General features: G+C 40.8%; 1 protein-coding gene across 11 annotated transcripts in view; it reads left to right on the top strand.

The window, feature by feature from the left end:
• The window catches only part of NPAS3 (neuronal PAS domain protein 3), a 795,184-nt gene that overhangs the window by 371,565 nt on the left and 401,684 nt on the right, over positions 1-21,935 (top strand). The window lies entirely within an intron of this gene.

Here is a 21,935-nt window from a genome sequence, read left to right as displayed (position 1 = left end):
AGATTAAGCTTTCCGTGGGATAATGTATGTATCAAATTTCTCCAATTTCCCCCCCCCAAAAAGTACAGTTAGAAAGTTTAAAGGACATTTAAATGTAGAGTATTAACTATTAGAAAGGCTGAATGAATTAATCACTGGGTGCAAGTTGCTAATGTGATTACAGTGTGATTGCAATGGAAATGCTACATGTTGCTTTAGCGTGTTATGCAACCAATTGTTTGAAATAAAGAAGGCATCAGGAAAGAAATTCTCAATTGTAAACCCTACAAGAACACCAGCCCCTTTGTATACTGCAAGCAATGATCCTGTAGCATCTTAAAGATTAAGAAATATATTGTGGCATAAATGTTTGTGCACCAGAGTAGGCAGGTATTTTTCATACGTACAGGACTTCTCTATGTATTGAAGTGTGTATATACCTATTTACTGCAATACACCTAGTAGAGCTCTGGCCTACAAAACTTATGCTGCGATAAATTTCTTGGTCTTTAAGGTGTCATAGAACTCTGTTATTTTATTACAACGGACTAATGTGGCTACCCATCTGGGATTCCGTATTGCACTATAGTTACATTGTATCACATGTGAGAGTGAAGGCTCCCTTACAGCATCAGTCATCTGTTTGGAAACAGCAGTAGGAGTATGATTGCCAACCTCCAGGTGTAACCTGGACATCTCCAGGAATTGCAACCAATGTCCAGACTACAGACAACAATTCCCCTGGAGGAAATGGCTGTTTTGGAGGGTAGCCTCTATGGCATTATACCCCATTGAGGTCCCTTCCCTCCCCATATCCCACCGTCAAAATAATAAATAATATCAAAATAATATAAATGTTGAGTTTACAGCAAACAAAGTGGAAGCAGATCTTCAGAAATTCTACAATGAGTTTTGGAGAAATAGCAACTGTGAGGGGAAAAAGAACTGGAGCCCGAGGAGGGCAGGGACTTCAGTGCAGTAGAGTCCAATTGCCAAAGTGGCCATTATCTTCAGGTGAACTGATCTCTGTCGGCTGGGGATCAGATGTAATAGCAGGAAATCCTCTGCTAGTACCTGGAGGTTGGCAACCACACGGAGAAGGGATCTTTCATGTGTAGGCACTGGACCTATGGCAGAGTGGATCAAGCTCATATTATTTGGGAAGCAGGGTTCTCATCTCCCTGGAGGCCATTTTTATATTGATGTGTGATTTATTATTTTCATTTCATGCTCATATTTTAAAAATCTGGCATATTCAGAAATTAAGATATTTTGTTATTACAGTAATATTAAGAATTTACTGCCATCCACTTGATTATTCTACTAATAAAGCAGCACCTTGTAGTATTTAAATCTAGATTCTACATACCAAATAGTTGCAAGGCAGTGTCAAAAGCCAAAAACCAAAAAGACAGTCACAAAACTCAAGTTTTGGGCCAAAGGCTCAGAAACATTATAAGAAAGCAAACTTTAGTATTTTGTGGAACTGTAAAATATAGTTGAAATCTTAGTAGGGATGGCTTTTGCAAAGCCATGACAAGTTAATTCATTATAATATATGCCAGTATGGAGCCCGTGGTGCCCAAGATATGTTTCTTGATGCCCCAAACATCTTTTTCTTCAAATGTTTTCAGTTTGTCAAACTTGCCCTACTGTCTTATACAATGCTTTTCTCGTTGGCTGGAATTCCTTGGCTGTATATGGGTAAAATATCCTCAACTTATTCTCCTTTCCTCCCCCACCACCCAGTTATACGCATTAAAAATTGTTTCTGTGGGTTTTTTACTGGATAATATTATATGAATCTGGATTTAAATGTCACTCTGGAGACAGGCTGTCTTCATGGGACTTCTCTACACCTTGCAGCTTTGTAACTACTAAGTGAGTGATTGATAGGGTTGCCAGCTCTGGGTTGGGAAATACCTGGAGATTTTTGGGGTGGAGCCTGAGGAGGGCAGGATTTGGGCAGGGGAGGGACTTCCATGGGGTATAATACCATGGAGTTTACCTTCCAAGCACCCATTTTCTCCAGATCAGATCTGTCACCTGGAGATCAGATGTAATAGCAGGAGATCTCCAGCCACCATCTGCTCCATCTGCAAGTTGGCAACCCTAGTGATTGACCCATCTTTTTTATATAATCAAGAATGACCAAAAAATGTAGGATTAAATATAGGGGAAAGTAAAAGTTAGATAATATATTTGCATATGCAAATTAGCTTAATTGATCCTGCTTGCCTCTACAGGGATTTTTCATTACAAACTGGAGTGCTACATTGTTCAGCTCATATTGAGTAATTTAGTAACTAATGAGACCAGTTTGCACTAATTTGCATATGATAAATGAGCTTAATTGCAGTAAATAACTTGGAGGCATAATTACTTAATTTTCCTGTGTTGCACGGCTTTTAAGTTCACGTATGAACAACTTATGATAATTCCGCATATTTAAATAAGTTGCTTTTCAAATTTCTTAAACCAAAAGGCATACCTTAGAATTCTATACTGTAAAACAATGGAGAGTAAAATTTACAGTATTGCCACAAAATGTAGACATTACTAAGTGTTGGTTTTTTTTTAATATAGTAAAACATTATAACCATGCCAATAAATATATACCTGGAAAAATTTCAGATGTCAGTAATGCTAAGCTGTTATTAATGTGGATACAAGTTCGTATCTAGCTGCTTGTTGCTCACTTCACAGGACTGTGGGGAAGAGAGGTACATTTTCAGAAACAAATTTGGTTTGAAATTGTAAAATAAGCCTTGTAGATATTTACAATCTTATTAGTACTGTTTGATCATCTTGTTGTGAGGCAGTCATAGTAAACAGCACATGGCGTGAGATGTTTCTGTGGTGTAGGAAAGGCAATCACGACACAAGCAAGAAGAAAGGAGTGCATTTATTAATGTCCGTTGTGTATGAAAATGTAGGCCTGCAATAGTGGAGAATGTGGGGGCTACTGCTGCTGATGTAAGGAAAGCCTTGTTGGATAGTTTGTTGAGAGATCTGTGATTGAATTTTCCTTGTATTTTTTTTCTTTGTAAATAGAAGCAGTGGGAGCCTTAATTCATCCTGGATCCCCAGTAAGGGAAGGGAAGAGATTTTTTACCCTTTCCCTCCATTCTGTTGTTCTGACATGAAACAGACACAAAATATCTACTATTTACCCTGTTGGCAAGAACTCAGAGAAACCCATACATTGTTTAGATGTTTCCCCCAACTGGGTAAATAGCAGTCTGCAGGCCTCTAGTCTTCAGGTTGGGACAGCAATGCAGGGAGAAAGGCCCCTTTCCCTGCGCCAAGGTTAGGGTTGCCAGGTTGCTGGAACCGGCTGGCAATTGTCTGCCAATCCAACAGCCTGCTTGAAGCAGCAGCCGTGTGTGCACGCGGCCACACATAAGGTGCTTACATCACTTCCGGATTTAGTCCCGGAAGCACTGCATCGTGAAGCGGCCCTTTACCACTCAAACCCTAAAGGGTCCCTTCGTAATACGGCACTTCTGGGATTAAACCTGGAAGTGATGTTAGCACGTCATACACAGTTGTGTATGTGACCGCCCAAACCCACCCCGAGAAACCTCCCGCCGGTGAAGAGGGAGGACCTGGCAACCCTAGCTAAGGTGCTACTAGCTCTTTTTACTGCTACAGACAAACACAACTACCATCATGATCTATCTCCCTGAGCTGCATTCCAAGATGAATCAGAGTTCTACATGGCTGTCATTTACAAAGGAAAAACAAAACAAAACTCGGGAGCCCTAACTGTAAAACGCCTAGCATCATGTCTAGTTAGGCTCATGATATGTTTGCTCATTGTGTTCATCCTATTTATTGACATTTAAGATTTGAGATCTTTTTGAAAGCCTACAGCACCAAGTATTCCCAGGTGGTTTTCTACCCAAGTACAAACCAAATCCAGCCATGCTTACATTCTGAGGTCAGATGTGACTGGGCATAACTCCAGGACAATATGGCCATAAGCCCTATTTAATTTGTGTGTGTGGTCATACGTTCTGAAATTTTGTTTGTGTTCTAGAATTTTCAGAATGGCTTGAGATTACTGTAGAGGGAAAAATTTAAGGAGAAACCTGTGGAAAGAAATGTTACTTCTACATTTGAAAGCTGCAGTTTTGGGGAAGGGGGAGTATTCTTTTATGTTATTTATAGGCAACCAACAATTCACAGAAAATAATAGTGTTGCTAAAGTTTAAGAAGCTTATAGGCTGGAGTTCTTAATTTTATGGTGAAATCCTGAGCAGCATTTATACCATTCTAAGTCCACTGATGTTAGGGTTGCCAATTTTGGGCTGTGAAATTCCTGAAGATTTTGAGGGCAGAGCCAGAGTTTGGGGAGGAGAGGGAGCTCAGTGGGGTACAATGCCATAGAGTCCACCCTCCAGAGCAGCCTTTTTCTCCAAGTGAACTGATCTCAGTCATCTAAAGATCATTTGTAATTCCAGGAGCTTTCCAGGAGGTTGGCAACCTTAACTGAAGTCAGTGTGCTTTGAAGGGTATATTTTTGCTGAGATTTGCCATGCAAGAACTCTTTTGGGGAATCTTCTATGGGTTACCCTACTATTTCTAGGGTTGCCAACCTCCAGGTACTAGCTGGAGATCTACTGCTGTTACAACAGATCTCCAGCCAATAGAGATAGGTTCAACTGAAGAAAATGGCCGCTTTGGCAATTGGATTCAATGGCATTGAAGTCCCTCCCCTCCCCAAACCCCTCCCTCCTTGGGCTCCACCCCAAAAACCTCCAGCTGGTGGTGAAGAGGGACCTGGTAACCCTAACTATTTCAGCACTAACTAACATTTTGAGGAAAACACAGCTTATCAAAAATTATAAAACTCAATATACAGAAATTGTGCATTCCAGTTTGTCTCGGCTGGATCAAGTAAAGAACATGTCAAAGTCTCTCCCCACCCCCTCCCCCCAAGACTTAGTATCCTGGCAGTTGCTATCCAGGATAGATCTATTAAGTGGAGGCTGTAGAGATTTTTTTTTCTCCAAAAGAAGCAAGTATCAAATTGTTTTACAATTGAAGCTTGAAGCAACACACTTAAACCTGCATTTTATAGAGCAACTATGGTACATGTAGTTTCGTTTATTAAAGAAATATTTGATCTGAGCAGGATACGGAATACCATAGCATGTCATTTCATTCCTGAGAAAGTATTTGAAGAAAATGACATATCTCAGCACTGTTTGTTGACCATTTTGTTGTCACCTGCTGAGTGTTGTCATTTCTATAGCCAGTGGGCTGTATTGAATCAGACCCAAGGAATAGGTCATTAATAGAAATGGGGGAATTTCTGCAGCTTGTAGAGGTTGAAGAGGGATTGTTTTATCCCCTGCTACATCAACTAAACTGTGTTTAATGGAGACTGCATTCAGCTGTGATTTGAGGCTCTAAGCTTTATTTTCAGCTGATGTAAAATGACTTTAAACATAGATAACATAAAATAGTAGATTGTTTCCTCAAAAGGAAAGTCTTGTATTTGATAAAGATCACAAAATCCAGGCCAGGATGATTAAAATACCTGAGTACTCACAGCTTTTCTTTCTTATAAGATTAATTTTTAAGTGGATTTAAAAAAAACTTTAAAAACCCTTGCAGTTTAAAAGTGAAATCCTGAGATTTCAGTGTGTGTGATTACACTGGTAAAAATGCTATTTGTTTTTAGTCTGTGGATATTAGTGAGCACTGAGCACGTAAATGACAAATCGCAACATTCATTTCCCTTAAAAATACAGTTTTTAGATGACATTTGACAATGGTGTCCAGTTTTCAGGTATCATTTGAGTAATTTATTTACTTAATGATGGAGCATATTTGTTTGTTCAGCAGGTTATAATATGTATTTTTATTTGCTTTAAGCTTTTGATAGTATGAATAATTTTTGCATGTTGGTATGTCATTATTTGTTTTAAAATTGATAACCTGCTTTTCAGCAGATGTTCTCAAAGCAAAAATAAATGACACATTCAAATCTAATTAGAGCATTGATTTCTTTTTCTAAAGAAAATGCTCTAATTTCTTTTTCATTTTTTTAAAATGAAAGAGGGGTACAGTTCCAATTTGATATTGCATTATGAGGGTTCCACAATCTCAGTACGGGCCATTTTTTGTCTTGTTCACCATCATAAAGCATTTGCACTTACTAATTAAAAAAAAGTGAGTGATGCTTCTCTAAAGTGTTCACAGGTGTCTGTAAAAATTGTGTAGAAATGCAGAAAATGCTGAAGTAGGATTTCAGGAAGAGCCTGGCAGCCTATGGACAGTATTGACAATCACATCTATATTTCTAAAAGTGCTTTAGGGGACTTAGGCATATTTTTAGAGTCCTATTCAGATACCACATTGAGCACTACACAGCACAAATAGCAGTTGATGATGCAAACAGAGTTGCATTGATGGCACTGCCAATTGGCCTTCTCATTAGGCCACAGAAAGATTCAAAAAGGTTATTTTAAAAAGGAATTATGAGCAGGTACTACCAGTTATGGAAGATCCTCCCTCTAAAAGTATGTCTGATAATTACTTCAAAACCTGGTCCCATTTTACTGCATGTCTTGCTAAAATCTGTAATGTGATTATGGTTACATATAGTTTCCCTGAGCTGGTGTGGTGCTGAATACTCAGTTGCTCAGCAAAATTGACAGTATTCATTCCAGCTTTTGCAAAGGAATGAACATTAGGAGTTTGGTCAGGACTAAAATTACCCACAGGCTGAGGACTGGGAAGTAAGGGAGTCAAGGAAAAGGGAGACTCAAAACAAGAGGCCGAAGGAAGGGTGTAAAATAAGTACTGATCTGAAGAAACAAAGTAAAGATTGGAAGGGTGTAAAATAGATAGTGGTCTGAGGAAACAGTAAGGATTGGTGGCGAATGAAGATATAGTGGATAATGAAGTAAGAAAGTGGCTAATTAGGGAGCTTGGGACAAAGCTCTAGGTAAGCTAGTCAAGAGAAAGTACAGTATATACCCATGTATAAGTCCCCAAAAATGGGGAAAAATTAGGCACCCGCGTATAAGCCGAGGGTCGGCTTATAACCCCTCCCCCCCAGCAGGCTTACCTTACATCCAGGTGCGCAGGCAGGTGGCGGCGGCGGGCCCCCCCTGCGTCCCAGGAGGCCCCGCAGGCCGCTTCTAGGCCGCTCCAGGCCCGGCGAAGGCAGCGGCGGGGCCCCCCCGTAGCCCAGGAGGCCCCCCAGGGTGCTCCTGGCCGGGGGGAGCCGGGCGTGCCCGGCAGGGGCGGCGGCGCGGCCTTCCAGCAGCCGCAGAAGGCCCTCACAGGCCGCTCCTGGATGGGGGGAGCCAGGCGCTCCCGGTGGGGGAGGCGGCGCAGCCTTCCCGTGGCTGCAGAAGGCCCTCACAGGCCTGTCTTGGCCGGGGGGAGCCGTGCGGGCCCGGCGGCAATGGCGGCGGCGGTGGCAGCGGTAAGTCCCCCTCTCCCTCCTCCCTCCCTCCCTCCCTCCTCTACCGTATTGACCCGCTGGCTGGCTAGGCGGGTGTCCCCTACCTCCCTCACAGCTCCATGTGCGCTCCCGAAGCTGTACGCTCGGTGGAAGAGGACGACCATTCCAGATAGACGGAGTGTACCGTTCTTCGGTCAAGGGTATACGACCCCCCCCCGGGCTAATTTTTTTCAGGAAACCCGAACATAAGCTGCTGAATGCCCATATTTACCAGTATGGGTATTCGGCTTATTTCAGATTTCCCAAAAAAAATTCTGGCCCAATAAACCCGAACCCGAAATTTACCAATATATATATTTTTTGCACAATCCTACAAGGTACTGGTTATCACCACAAAGCTCTTTGTGGCCTTGGACTCACATATATGCAGGACTTCTGCTGCTATGCTCCACTGCAACAGCTTTGCTTACCTGAGCAAAAGCTTCCTGAAGGTGCCACTGTGCAAGATAGCTCCTGGCCACCGGCGAGTGGTAGGGTTGCCAGATTCAGGTTGGGAAACTCCCAATGAAGCTTGGGGAGTACAAAGACCTCAATGGGGTACAGTGCCATAGAGTCCACCCTCCAAAACATCCATTTTCTCCAGGAGAAGTGATCTCTGTAGTCTGGAGAAGAGCTGTTATTCCAGGGGATCCCCAGGTCCCACATGGAGGCTGGCATTCTTATATAGAGGTGCATTCTCATTTGTGGCCCCCACCTTGTGGAATGGCCTGCCTGAGGAGGTCAGGAAGGCTTCCAAACTATCATTCCACAGATTGTGTAAAACAGAATGGTTCAGGAGGGCATTTGAATAAAGAGAATATGGCTGGAGTATAATTGAATGATTCAGAAGGGTGCCTTTTTATATAAAAGACACAGGATTGTAATGTATTCCAGTGTTTATTGTATGTTTTATCCTGCTCTTACTGCTCTTGCTGATCTGATACTTTTTTCTTTTGCATTGTTTTTCTAACTTTGTAATCGTAGTCCTATTGCATTGTTTATTGGATATCTTAAGCAGTCTTATTACATTGTTTATATTGTGTTATCTGAGTTTTGGTGAAAAGGTGGGCTATAAATAAAATAAAAACATAAATACCTGCTCTTTTAATATCACTTTGATCTGCAGCAAATACCAAGTTGCCATAAAAAGTTTAAACTGCCTGTTTCCACATATTAAACCTCTATTAAAGTGATAGGACCTTTTTGCTGGCAGGTCAGTAACTTAGTGAAACCTATTAATGAAGAAGGAGAAACAGGAAGTTAAAAGCTTTCAGAGGGGAAATGAAGAGACTATTTAAAACATTAAAGGAAACTATCCTGACCGTAAAGGGGTACTATTTTGCTTTGGGAATTTCGGGGGGGGGGGGTGTTTGTTGGAAATGGGAATGATCTGTTTATTTTGTGATCCTTATCTGGGTTGAACAGACTGCTTACTTAAAGTACCAGACCCACAAGATTGCAGGTCTAGCCCCAGCTCACATAGTCATTCTAATAGAACATAAAGGTTAATTGAAAGCGAGTCTTGGTTTTTTGGCTGTGATCCAGCAAGCTACTTTAGGCATGGCTAAGGCCTTGTTTAAGCCCAGCTGAGTTTTTGTCTTTTATAAAAACAGCTGACCTTCATGCCATATAACTGAGTGTTTTTTAAACTTCTATTAGCCTCAAATGTAGTCTGATATGCCACTGCTCCTTGAGAAAAATAATCCAAAACCTCTTTGGCATGTGAAAGTAGTGATCTAATGTTTTTTTTTTTAATCTGAACCTCCAGTTGCACATGTAAAGATAATTAATTTCTAACTCATTAAGTTTCGTTTGCAAGTCTCGTCGCAGTTTTAGAATTCCCTTTGAAAAGTATATTTGCATTCCAATTTCTAGGTGTCCAGGTGTGTCCAAAATTTGCATATATAAATTTCTCACATAGTTATTCAAGATGAAAATAGTTTAAGATTAAAAATGTTGTAGGTGATATAACTGGCATTTGTGCTCAAAACACATTTTTCATTTTTACTGCACCTGCAAATCACCTGTGCTGAATTAATTGAAAACAGTTACATTCTGCAAGCTGTATGGATATGACATAAAGAAGCATGCACTGTTCGTATATTATTCCTTAGTGAGAAGGAAGTACCTGTGGTCTCAGATATGGGACTAGAGGGCATCAGATAATTGACACGCAGCAGACAGACCATCCGGTCGATCAACAAAGCCAGCCGTAGGGCCAGAGAAGACAAGCTGATGTGCAGATGTGACAGATAACAATCTCATCCAGAGATTCTGGAGCATATGGAACCTGCATCTGGCTCAGGCAGCTCCAGCAGTTGGCTTCCAACCTCGAGCAGCTTCTGCAGAACTAGCATGCTGCAAACTGAACGCAATAGATCCTCTTTCAGAAAATGTAAACTATCATTTTATAACGTTATATTAATACTTCTGAAAGGACCATCTGGGTGAAAACATGTGCATCCAGAATCCATGGATATATTCTGTTTAGTTGTGAAGTAATCAGACGCAACTTGATTGAATGACATCATTTGTAAATATCAGTAGGCATCGATCATGCCAGAAATAAGCAGAGCCATCCACAAAGGGAGGTGGGCAAGACGAGCTGGTGAATGAATCAGAGTAATTCAGCACACTATCAATGCCAGACAACATGAAACTTGGCTGTTAAAAATTTCTGCTCGTAAAATTGGTGAACATCACCGTAAGAAATCAATATCTTGTGAAAATGTTTATGCTCTTTGCAGTCAAAACCTAAGATTTATTTATGGAGAATTCTGAAAGGGACTACCTCCAAACTTCCAAGTTTCTTCTTGCCCTTTGATTCAGCCTCATGAGAGAGCAAATATGTTCTTTGGAAGACTGAAATGTTACAGGCAGAGATGCCAGTCAGATCCAGATACTCAAAGAATTACCTATCACTGTAGTGCAGTTACACCAACTGAACCTGTAACCCAGAGATATGACAATCTTCTTATCCATAGGAATTTGGAGGCAGCACTTTTCTAGCTAAGGGTTTTCAATGTAGTTTAACAAAACAAGCACTTCAGAGTGAAAATGTTAATGTTTAAAATTAGCAAGTTCAACACTTTCTGTAGATACTTGGTTTTTTGAGGTTTGCCAGTTTGTGGCCAGGGCAAGGATAAGTACATATTATTTTTAATGTAGTAATTGCTAGGTATAAAGCATATAGGGGGAAATTGGGGCAAGCCACAGTGCCTGCTCATATATAAATCCTTCTTTTTCTCTGCCAAAGAGAGCCCCGTAAGCTTCCTTTGACACATCAGATACTGTTTCTGAAATCTGAAGTTGAACCAAGTCTCTGGGAGACTGTTTTCTAAGAAATCACTGAAAGAACAGAAGGATTGAGGGAAATATGAAGACAGGGGAACCCTGAGGAATGTGCCATACAGCAGTGTTTTGGTATTATTTGGTCTTACAGCAGAAGTCTGCTGCCAGAAGTAGACAAACATTGAGGTCATTTATGATAACCTTGAAATAGATCCTCAGGGATGTTCCCTTATTCTTTTAGCTTTCCAGAAAGTACAGAGGGATCTTCACTTCCGAGAATATTTATGGCAGGCAAAGGTCTTGGGTCAAACTCTTGAATTGGCTGTATTCCAAACCCTGTACAGTGTATCATTGATTGCATTTCCGTTTTATTCAATTTGCAGCAAACCACAAGCATAACATGGCTTCAGATGCACAAACATTTACTCATGAGTAAAGTATATTAAATTCAGTTGAGCTAGAGAGTAAATAAGTTCAGGATCGAAATCTGAAACCCTTTGTACCCATAGATAGATACAACATGATTACACTGTACATAAAGTATGCATAGATACTTGAGATCAATGTATGAGGATTTAAAAAATATATCTTCAAATTATACTGGAAGGAAAGCTCAAACCTCTTAAGGAAGCTGGATGTTAGAACACCAGAAACAATTACTGAAAAATATCTCTGTCAAAAGTCTCCAAAAATAATTTAAATTTCTGGTTAAAGAACAACAGATATTTGAAACACTGAAACAGGTTCTCACATAACTAATGAATTTGTGTATCTTTTCTGCAGTTATTCCCTCCCTGAAAAGTGTGAAATTTTCTTCCATAAAATTAATCACATAGGAATTAATATGACTGCAAACTTTCCTGTAAATATCACAATGAGATTTATAAAACAAAGATTTTAAAAAAATAATTTCAGCTTTTATGTTTTGTACTATACACAGTATTTATCTTGAATTTTTAATTATGTGCTTCAACTAGATATTCATGAATTACACATGCTTATGGTTGCCCTGAGTGGATCTTTGGAAAGGCACTTATAGAAAATAAAAATATTTGGCTTCCTGTTATATTGCCAGAATAATTACAAGTAGAGAGAACTTTCATATCTGTGACTGAACTGTGCTGAAACTGCTAAGTATTAATTCAGTTTTAGCGAAGTACATTTTCAACAAACCATCCCTTTCCACCCACAACATTTTCTTTACATATATAGCAGATATATACAAGGCTTTGCAAGGTGGTTGTGTCATGTGCTGATGTCAATGAAGATTGAAGCCTATCTTTCACTGGGCACAGGCCCCTGATCCTCTTCTCTGTTCGATAGTCCATTTGGCCCTGTGGTACAAGTGGCCTGGCTGGTAGAAGACCTAGTTTGAATCCCACCTGATTACCCTACACCCATGCATCCCAGTCCCTCTAAATATTGTCAATATTCTTTGTTGCTTTAATTTTTGTAACAGTGCCTGCTTTTCTTACAGCCCATTACCGAAGGGGGGGGGTAGATCCACAGCGGCTGGGAGAGGCACAGCCGCACCACCTCCTCTGAGGAGGTGGGGTGGCTGCACCGCTCCCGGCCCCCGAATATAAAATAAAATCAGTTACAAAAAGAAAAAAGGGAAAATGCCCCCATAGCAAACAGCATGGCTACACCACCAAAAAGGTGGTATAGGAACGGAGCTGCTTGAGGGGATATTCCCAGGGAAAAAGGGGTTAGGAAGCTGACTAACGTCAGCTCCACCCCTTGGAATGCCCTGGGAATGTCACCCCAAGACAGCACGAGCTCCCACTTCCAGGATTTCACTGCCAGGATAGCAGCGCCAGCAGCAGAGTCCCACACAGCAGCATGGCTTTCCAGTGTTGGCGTGACTGCCCCCCCCCCCGTGAGAGCCCCCCGTAGGATAAATCGGCACTTACATTGGCATGGGGACACTCCGGCTCCTAAACCGATTCACCCCCTTTTAGGATTGCAGCCTTATTCCCTGTTCTGTTTCATCACTGCTACTATTTATTTATTTTATATAATTATTTTCACTATTATTGCTGTTGGTTTTTAAGTATATTTTTAAATTTAGCGTCATTATTTTATTAAATTTGATTTTATTGTAAATCTTATAACCGTAATTTATGTTATGTTGAACCCTGACTCAGAAATATTTTGTAAATAGGAGTGTGGTATGTAAATATATTAAATGAATGAATGGTAATGTGCCAGGGAACAGAGACATCTGAACAGGTTCAGGGCCTGGTCTGAATCTATTTCAAACTTCTGTGGGCCTCAGGAAACCCAGGTCTGGTCTGTAGTGGATCTGGAGATTACCCATCCCAAATGTAGTCCCTGACATCCATCAATCAAGGAATTCCGTTCTATCCCTACCCTGGATGCATCCATTGAGAACAATCAAACAGGCAATATGTTTGTAGGAATCTGACACTTTTGAGCTTCAGTGCAGTTAGTTAAATTTGTTCTATATTTTCTTGAGTATTGGCATAGGTGCAATATGTTCCAGGTATGAGTATTTACTTGCTTTTCTGTCTCTGTTTTCTACAAAGGTTTATTTAGCAATCTAACAACATCAAACGGAGTTCATTTCCAAGGCTACAGTTGAATTACTGCAGATTACACTGTTATAAATGGCAGAAGAAGGGACCCTTTCCCTGTGCTGTAATGTTGTCAGGGCCCTGAGGCTGTTGGCTTAGTTCATGATGTATTGTACTGCTAACATTTCAGCTCTCTCAGGGGATCACTGGTCCTACTATAAGGTCAGGAGTTAACTACTTGTATTTTAGCTGGGTACCGCTATCAATACGGCTCCTATGGAAACCTTACTTGACGTCATTTTTTTTATCCTTGCTACTGTAGCCGAGCTTTAGTAAAAGTCAATAAGAACATTAGACTGTTGTCTATATTATTACTTGCCACTTCCTGCCAGCAATCTAACCATTCATTAGCAGAGAGTTTTGGAAATCTCACTTGATTATTTATGCAGTCAATAGCAAGGCTTGTCTGCATTCATAATTGTATGATTTTATGGCCCCTTCTTTAAACAAACATCGTCTATGGTAATGTGATGCCCTGATAGATGGGAAAGGTTTTGTCTGTGAATATCATTTAGATAATTAAAAATGACAGATGAAATCGCCTGCTGTCTTGACCTGTACTTTGTTCCCTCAGTGATTCTGAAGAGATGCTGATTGCTGTCAATCAAAACCCATTGGAGGTTTGTAAATTCTGGCTGCTGTGAACTCTGACCCTCTGTGTTGTTCTGAAATAGATAATAACCTTGAAATTACATTAGAATTTAAAAACTCCTTCAACAATGGGGCATACTATATATACTTTTTAAAATAGAAGATGACTATCTAATGTCATTGTTTACTTCGTAAATTCAGTACTGGAAATATACTTATAACAACTTCTTAGTGCAGAGAATTGTCTTATATCAAAACCAGAATAAATTATTTTTGTGGCTGCTTATTCCATTTTCTAAAAACATTACCCTGTTTTCATGATTTATTTTATATTATTCTACCAGCTCCATTTATTAACTAATTGCATCTATGGGATGGTTGTCTTTTGGAATATTTTGTTTATGCTAGAATTAGTGGGAGCCAATGACAACAGCATTATCAAGTTCAAGAAACAAAACAAAAAACAAAAAAACAAAGTAGATACTTTCCATAGCAAAGTTCTAAACAAGCTTATAAGACTAGAAACCTGGTTCAAGAGAGTATGTGAGTGAAGTTTCAAGAAGGTTTTTGTGTGTGTGTGTGCTTTGGCTAGAACTGCGCAGGAATTATATTTGGGGTGGTGGTGTTTTCCCAATGCCCATGATTATGTAAAAAAAGTAAATTTGAACAATTTACTTGCGGCAAAATTGCTACCAATTCTCTTATAGTAGTAGAAGCTCCCTTGCCTAATACAGCATGAAGACTATTCTTTTTAGTGAAGCCCAGAGATGTTAGGATGCATCCCCCTTGCCTTTGCAGTACTTTAGCTAGGGAAAAAGAAATTATTTTCTCCATTCTGTCCTTATTCCTGAATGATCCAGCTGATATAAAAGATCACAAGCCCAAGGAGGACAGGGTGACAGCATGGCTCAATGGTGCCGCATCTGCCTTGCATACAGAAGGTCACAGGTCCAGTCCCTGGCATCTCAAATTTAAAAGATTAGCTGATGTGAGAGACCTCTACCTAAGCCCCTGGATAGCCATTCTCAGGCCATTTATGCAGGGTCAATTTTGATGTTCAAAGCTATTTTTAAAAATGCGACCTTTAAAATGCCTATTCGCGGTCCCAATGCAAAAGGAGAAATTCCACCACCCCCACTCGCCTGCTCATTCATTTCCATAGCCATTGGCAATGGACATCGGCATAGCTAAACCATGTTTGTGATTTTTCATGGTTCCTTCAGTAAATGCTTCGGTGCGGGGGCAGAGCAAACACAAAAGGTCGCTTTAAGGGGGCTCTTAAGAAATGCGAAGCAGGTATGCGCCGGCTTTGCAGTCACTTCCTGAATGATGGTTCAGTGTGAAAAATTTTAAAAAATATATATGCGGGGCACTTTAGCCTGGAACGTGTTAATTACCAAGCATAAATGGCCTCAGTTAGAACAGACAGTGCTGACCCTGCTAGAATGACTTGGTATGGTGCAACCTCATGTCTTCATGTGCTACTATTTAAAACATTTAAGGGAGGGCCATGGCTCAGTAGTAGAACATCTGCTTGGCATGCAGAAAGTCCCATGTTTGATCCCCAGCATTTCCAGTTACAAATGGACAGGTAATAAGTGATGTGAAAGACCTCAGCTTGAGGCCCTGAAGAGCCACAGCCAGTCTGAGTAGACAGTACTGACCTTGATGGACCAATGGTCTGATCAGGCAGTATCAAGCAGATTCATGTGTTCAGAAGGTTGTCTACTTCAATCTTTAACATTTTTTTTTCTTATGGGACTCTGGTGAGGGAGAATGGAGTGTTTCTGTTCAACTGGAGTGTTTCTGTTCAACTGTCCAATTAAAAGGGTTCTCTTCCAATTATCTGTTCATTCTTCTGCCCCTGGGAGTTAATCCTCCAAGTAGGGGGCACTTCTGCTTGAAGCCAAGGCCTCCCAGTGAGCTTCAGCACTTGAACACAGGCTAGGGATCACTTTAAAGTCTGCTCTGGCCATGGTGATGGCCATGAAGAAACCATACTTCCTTGTCACTTTTGAGTCTGCATGAACCCATCAAGGTGAGCTTTTTCCACTGTTAAGGCTTCTTTCTATGACAAGGGTAGGCACCTCTTAGTAACAGCAACCGTACTGACCATTTTTCTTGACACACAGGGCAACTCTTTCCCCAAGACACCATGTGAGATGCTGGCAACACCACTGGCCCCATCATTTCTTGATCCCCTTTTGTTTGCCAGCACACCAACATCACCACAGTTTAGGTGTTGTGGTTTGTTGTTGTTGTTGGCATTCAAGCAAAAAAGGTTGCCTAACTGTGTTCTATGGGGCCTTCAGAAGCCTATTATAACATGTATGTTTAGTATTTTTAGGCTAAAATGGCTCACACCCATTCTTTTTAAGCAATGCGGTAAAATGTAGAGGTTGTTTCTTTCAACCCGCCTAATTGAAGTTGCTTGGATCTTTTCCAGCTGCTGTAGTCTGGGGATACTGGCAAGGTGCTTGGAAAAGAGTGGTATCTTGCCACTGGTGTTACAATCCTTGTTCTTGTGTGATTATGTCTAGTTGAAGAGTTATCCCTTGAATTTTCCATTTTGATGGAGACATGAGGTTGAGGGATATTTTGATTGTTTGAATTAAGGATATTTGTCAGGTGATATATATATTTATGGTTTGAAAGCCTCAGGAAGAGTTATGTTTTCTTTATGAGAAGCTGGACGAAGGTAGAGGAACAGAGGATTTTTTTAATATTCTCATGACAAAATGTGCCTTTGTACGATGGAAAATAGGACATCACAATCTGTTGTGTGTTTTAGGTAGCATGAAATGCGGTAGGGCAATGATTGGCCACTTGAGAGTAAAGGTGATTTGATGTGTGATGTCAGTTGATGTTCCTGGATCCTCTCTCAGCTGGAGTTATCCTGATATATCTATCATCAACCCTTCAGGTCTAAATGTGCTGTTACAGAGTGCCATATCTGTTCAGGGTAAAAACAAATCCCGGATATGTATCGGGATATGATCCTAGGTTAGATTTGGCTAGTTCTGGTGGAGTGAATTTGTCTCAGTTTCTTTTGAGCAGGCGTCTGGATTCACCATCACCCTAGATTCAGTAGGAGGTACCACAATGTGTTGCCTTTACCATCTCTAGATGCTTTTACAGATAGGATGCTAAGTTGCAGTGTGGTACTTGACATTTACTGTGTACCTGGTATACTGCCCACCCCAATGCCTGTAGCTTCCTCTCTGTGATGGTGGTGATGATGATTGCTTTTAGTGTTCAGTTTTCTCCAAACCATTTTAAACAAATTTAAAATTAAAAGGTGGTATAGGTGAATTTTAAATTTAAAGTATTATTTCTTGGAAGATTTACTATTCATTTTCATGTGTGTGTGTGTGTGTTCAAAATAATATTTGACAGTATCAAATTGGTAATTTAAGTATATTTTAATTAAAAGTATTTCAGTTCAGTTTGTTCAAAAGATAAAACCATTTATACAAAAGCAACTACTGGGCAGTATCCTAAACATTGTCTTTGAGTAGGGAAATATCTACTGCTGAATCTCGATTTTTAATACATTTTTAGTGTTTAAGTTTGGATTTATGAGCATACTTTTTAAAGAAATGTCCATGTTGCAAGTAAGTTAATTTTACCAATTTGATGCAAACTATAATTTATAATATCTTGTCTATAAATGTATCCTCGGTTTAAATTAAGTGCTGATTTTTGTAAGATTTGTAGTGCAGATGTAGCAGAGTAAACCTATAAAATATTGCAAGTAATTTGCCTTTGATGGAACCCATCCATTTTAGGCTCCCCCTCCCCCTTTGGCTGCACAGCTATTCTCAAACTGGAGGAATACAGTGTATGTTTACATTTTGGCCATTCTGCAGGTCTAAAGCTATTGAGTCATGTTGAAAATGTGTGTACACTGTACATCTATGAGTTCAGCGGTTGACTTTTCTTTCATTTAAAAGTACTCTGAAGGTGGTTATTTGACTGCAATATGAAAATGATTTGTAAAAATAAAGGCACTGATTACAAGCCTCCCAGGCTGTCCCACTGTGACAATTAGCTCCCAATTGTTAAGCCATTTATTTATTAGAACATTAAGAGCTGACGCTGTTTTGACTTGTGACTTAAAATGGGTTATTACCGAGATTGTTTATGAACACAAAGCACCCACAATAAAGTGCTTTGTTGGACAGGAATAACCACATGCTTCAAGTTAATTGAGTCACCTCTGCAGAGAGGTATTAAAAAGTATAGTAAATAAGTGACTCCTTAACAAATCAAATAAAAATTTAGTCAGGAATGTTTCAGACTTCAAATAGGTTATACTAGTGGGAACAAATGAATGTTTGTAGAATGTGGAAGCCGCAAGATACAGAGACAACGAAAAAACAAGCCATTATCATTATAAGGGTGGGTTTGTCCAACTTTTAATTAAGGAATTGATCTTTTAGCAACACATTTAAAGTCTCCTTCTGGCCTAAGAACTGTTTGAACAGACACATTTTGAGCTGCGTAATGTTTTGTGCAGTTATGCTGTTCGTGGGTTTTTGTGCTAAATTTTTAATGCTAGTTTTTCTTAACTTTTAATGATTTTATACTTTTGTTTTATTATGTTTCACTTCATAAGTTGCCTTGAGCAGGTTCCCTGGAGAAGCAGGATAGAAATTTGCTAAATAAATAAACTTCCATATCTCTTCACTAGAGACCACAGTAATAGTGTCAATTAGAATCCCATAGTGAGCAAATTGTATGTGAACCTGAATTTTTTTGTGCAGTAATGGAAGAATATTTCTAGATTATATAAAATATTTAAAATGGACATTCTCTGAAATGCTACCTGTTCTACACACAGGGACACCTAAACAGACACAGTTGGGGACTGTCAATGTGTGGATAAGATGAGGGTGTAGAGAAGATAGCTTTAGATTTGTTAGGCACTAGGAAACATTTTGGGACAAGCCGGGCCTGTACAAGAGGGGTGGGCTCCACTTGAACCAGGATGAAACCAGACTGCTGGCCCGTAATGTAAAAATAGTGGCAGAGCAGCTTTTAAACTGAATGGGGGGGGGGGAAGTCAATAGGAGCCAAAGAAACATTTGGTTCAGACAGATTCATCCCAAAGGGACTAAAGGGGAAGTCTACGTAATGGGGATAAGGCAGGTATGGAAAGGGAGGATAAAATAAAGCAGGATAGCCAGTCAAAGAGGCCAAATGGCCCAAGTGGAAAAATCAAATCACACAGATGTCTAGAAAGAAACATAGCGTGGAGGTGTTTCTATGCTAATGGAAGAAGCCTATGAGCCAAAATGGAAGAGCTAGAGTACTTGGTTTTAAGGGAAAACATAGATATCGTGAGCATAACAGAAACCTGGTGGAAAAGGAGAAAACCTGTGGGATACAGTCATCCCTGGATAGAAACTTTATAGGAACATCAGGGAAGGGCTTACTGGAGGGGGTGTTGCTATGTAGATCAAGGAGAGCATGGTATATAACAAGATAGAAACCTTAAAAGGGGCTGACTCCTCCACAGAATCACTGTGGGTGACAATACCAGGCCCCAAACGTAATTTAGTTCCAGGTTCATGCTATAAGCTCCCTGACTAAAATGCTCAGGGTGATCTTGAGATGGAGAATAAAACCAAATAGGCAGCCAAAAAGAGGGAGTTGTAATAAGGGGTGACTTTAACTACCCTCGTTTTGACTGTATAAATGCATGTTCCAGTCATACCAAAGAGGTAACATTTCTAGTTATCCTTAAAGCCCATTCTTGAAGTTGGGGGCCAAATGGGCTTAGGAGGTGACGAGACCTCTACGCCAGAATCTGGGCCACTTGCGCCATCTAAACTGGCATGGACGCCAGCATTGGGGCACTTACACCAGCCCCTCTGGACTGCTGCGGCAGCGCAACCTTCAGACACTGGTTCAAGTCCTCACTCAAGCATCCCAGGAGGTGTTCCTGGGGTGTTCCAGGAGGTAGAGCTGCCATTAGGCAGCTTCCTAACCCCTTTCAGCTTGGGAAAGCCCCCTGAAGTAACAGCGGTGCTGCACCACTTTTTTATTGCCACAGTATTGCTGTCTTCAGTGGGGCCTTTCCCCCCTTTTCCCAAGTGTTTATTCTCAAAAAGCCCTTTTCTCCCCTGCTGCAGCAGCGAAACCTCTTTGGAAGCACTGCAGCACCGCCACAGCGTCCCCGGTTGCTGCAGCTCTCAGGAATGAGTTGTAAATGACTGCCGTAGAACTGACCAGCAGGGAAGAGACCATGGATTTAAACTTCAGTGGTGCTGCCCAGGACCTAGAGTTGTGGATGTGGTTGAACCTATTGGAAACAGTGACCATAATGGCATCAAATTTAATTTATATGTGTGTGGGAAAGTGCCAGGGAACACCACCACGGTCATATTTGACTTCAAAAGAGGAAATGTCTCTGAAGCAAGAAATCTGGTAAAAAGGAAGTTGAAAGGAACAGTCAAGATGGTAAGATGTCTTGAAAAGGCTTGGGGATTACTCAAAACCTCAGTACTAAAGGCTCAGTTAGAATGTGTACCGCAGGTCAGGAAAGTCCAAGAGGTCACCAGCATGGCTAACAAGCAGGGTGAGGGAAAGAGTGAAAAAGGCTTCCTTCAGAAACTGGAAGGCTTGTCCAAACAAAGCACCCAAAAATGAACACAACCATACACAAAGGAAATGCAAGTGAACAATTAGGGATGCAAAAACGAATTTGGGGGAACATACTATTCAAATCATCATGACCATCAATAAAGAATTCTTTAAATACATCAGGAGCAGTAAACTGACTAGGGAAACTGTTGGACCATTGGATGAAAATAAACGATGATAAGGTGATTTCTGAGAAGCTAAACGAATTCTTCTCATCTCTCTTCCTGCTGGAGATTTAGGGCAGATACCTGTTCCTGAACAGATGTTTTCAGGAGGGGAGTAAGTGGAACTTGGGAAAATAGCTGTGACAAGGAAGAAAGTTCTAGAGCTTATCGACAAACTGCAGACTAATAAATCACGGGACCAGATGGTATCCATCCTAGAGTTCTTAAAGAAATCAAATGTGAAACTACTGATCTTCTAACTAAGATATGTAACATGTCCCTAAGATCAGCTTTGGTACCGGAGGACTGGAGATTGGCCAATGTAATACCCATTTAATGAACCTGAAGGGTGGGAGATTCAGGACAGACAAAAAGAAGTACTTCTTTATTCTTCTTACAGCCATAGACCAGTATAAAACACACAATGAAGTACTTCTTTACACATTGCATAGTTAAATTGTGGAACTGACTGCCATGTGTGTGGGGTGTGTGTGTGGGACAAGTGCTGTCAAGTCGCAGCCGACTTATGGCGCCCCCTTTTTTGGGGTTTTCAAGGCAAGAGACTAACAGAGGTGGTTTGCCAGTGCCTTCCTCTACACAGCAACCCTGGTATTCCTTGGTGGTCTCCCATCCAAATACTAACCAGGGCTGACCCTGCTTAGCTTCCGAGATTTGACGAGATCAGGCTAGCCTGGGCCATTCAGGTCAGGGCCACGAGTGTTGTAATGGCTGCTAATTTGGAAGACTTTAACGGGGGAGTGCACAAATTCATGGAGGACAGGGGTATCAGCGGTTACTAGTGATGATGGATATCTACTCCCTCCAGTAACAAAGGCAGTGTGCCTTTTTCTATCAGTTGCTTGGGAGCACTGGCAGGAGGATGTTGTGGCAGTCATCCTGCTTATGGGCTTCCTAGAAGCAGCTGGTCGGCCACTGTGTGAACAAGATGCTGGGGAAGGCTGTGGCTCAGTTTATAGAGCATCTGCTTGGCATGCAGAAGGTCCCAGATTTAATCCCCAGCATCTCCAATTAAAGGGACTAGGCAAGTAGGTAATGTGAAAGACCTCTCTACCTGAGACCCTGGAGAACCACTGCTGGTCTAAGCAGACAATACTGTCTTTGATGGACCAAGGGTCTGATTCAGTAAAAGGCAGCTTCATGTGTTTATGTGACTTGATGTGCCTTTGATCTGATCCAGCA

The sequence above is a fragment of the Euleptes europaea genome, chromosome 6 (assembly GCF_029931775.1).
Source record: "Euleptes europaea isolate rEulEur1 chromosome 6, rEulEur1.hap1, whole genome shotgun sequence".
NCBI lineage: Eukaryota > Metazoa > Chordata > Lepidosauria > Squamata > Sphaerodactylidae > Euleptes > Euleptes europaea.
Note: the sequence above shows the minus strand (reverse complement) of the source record. Positions and strands in the feature narration are given on the sequence as shown.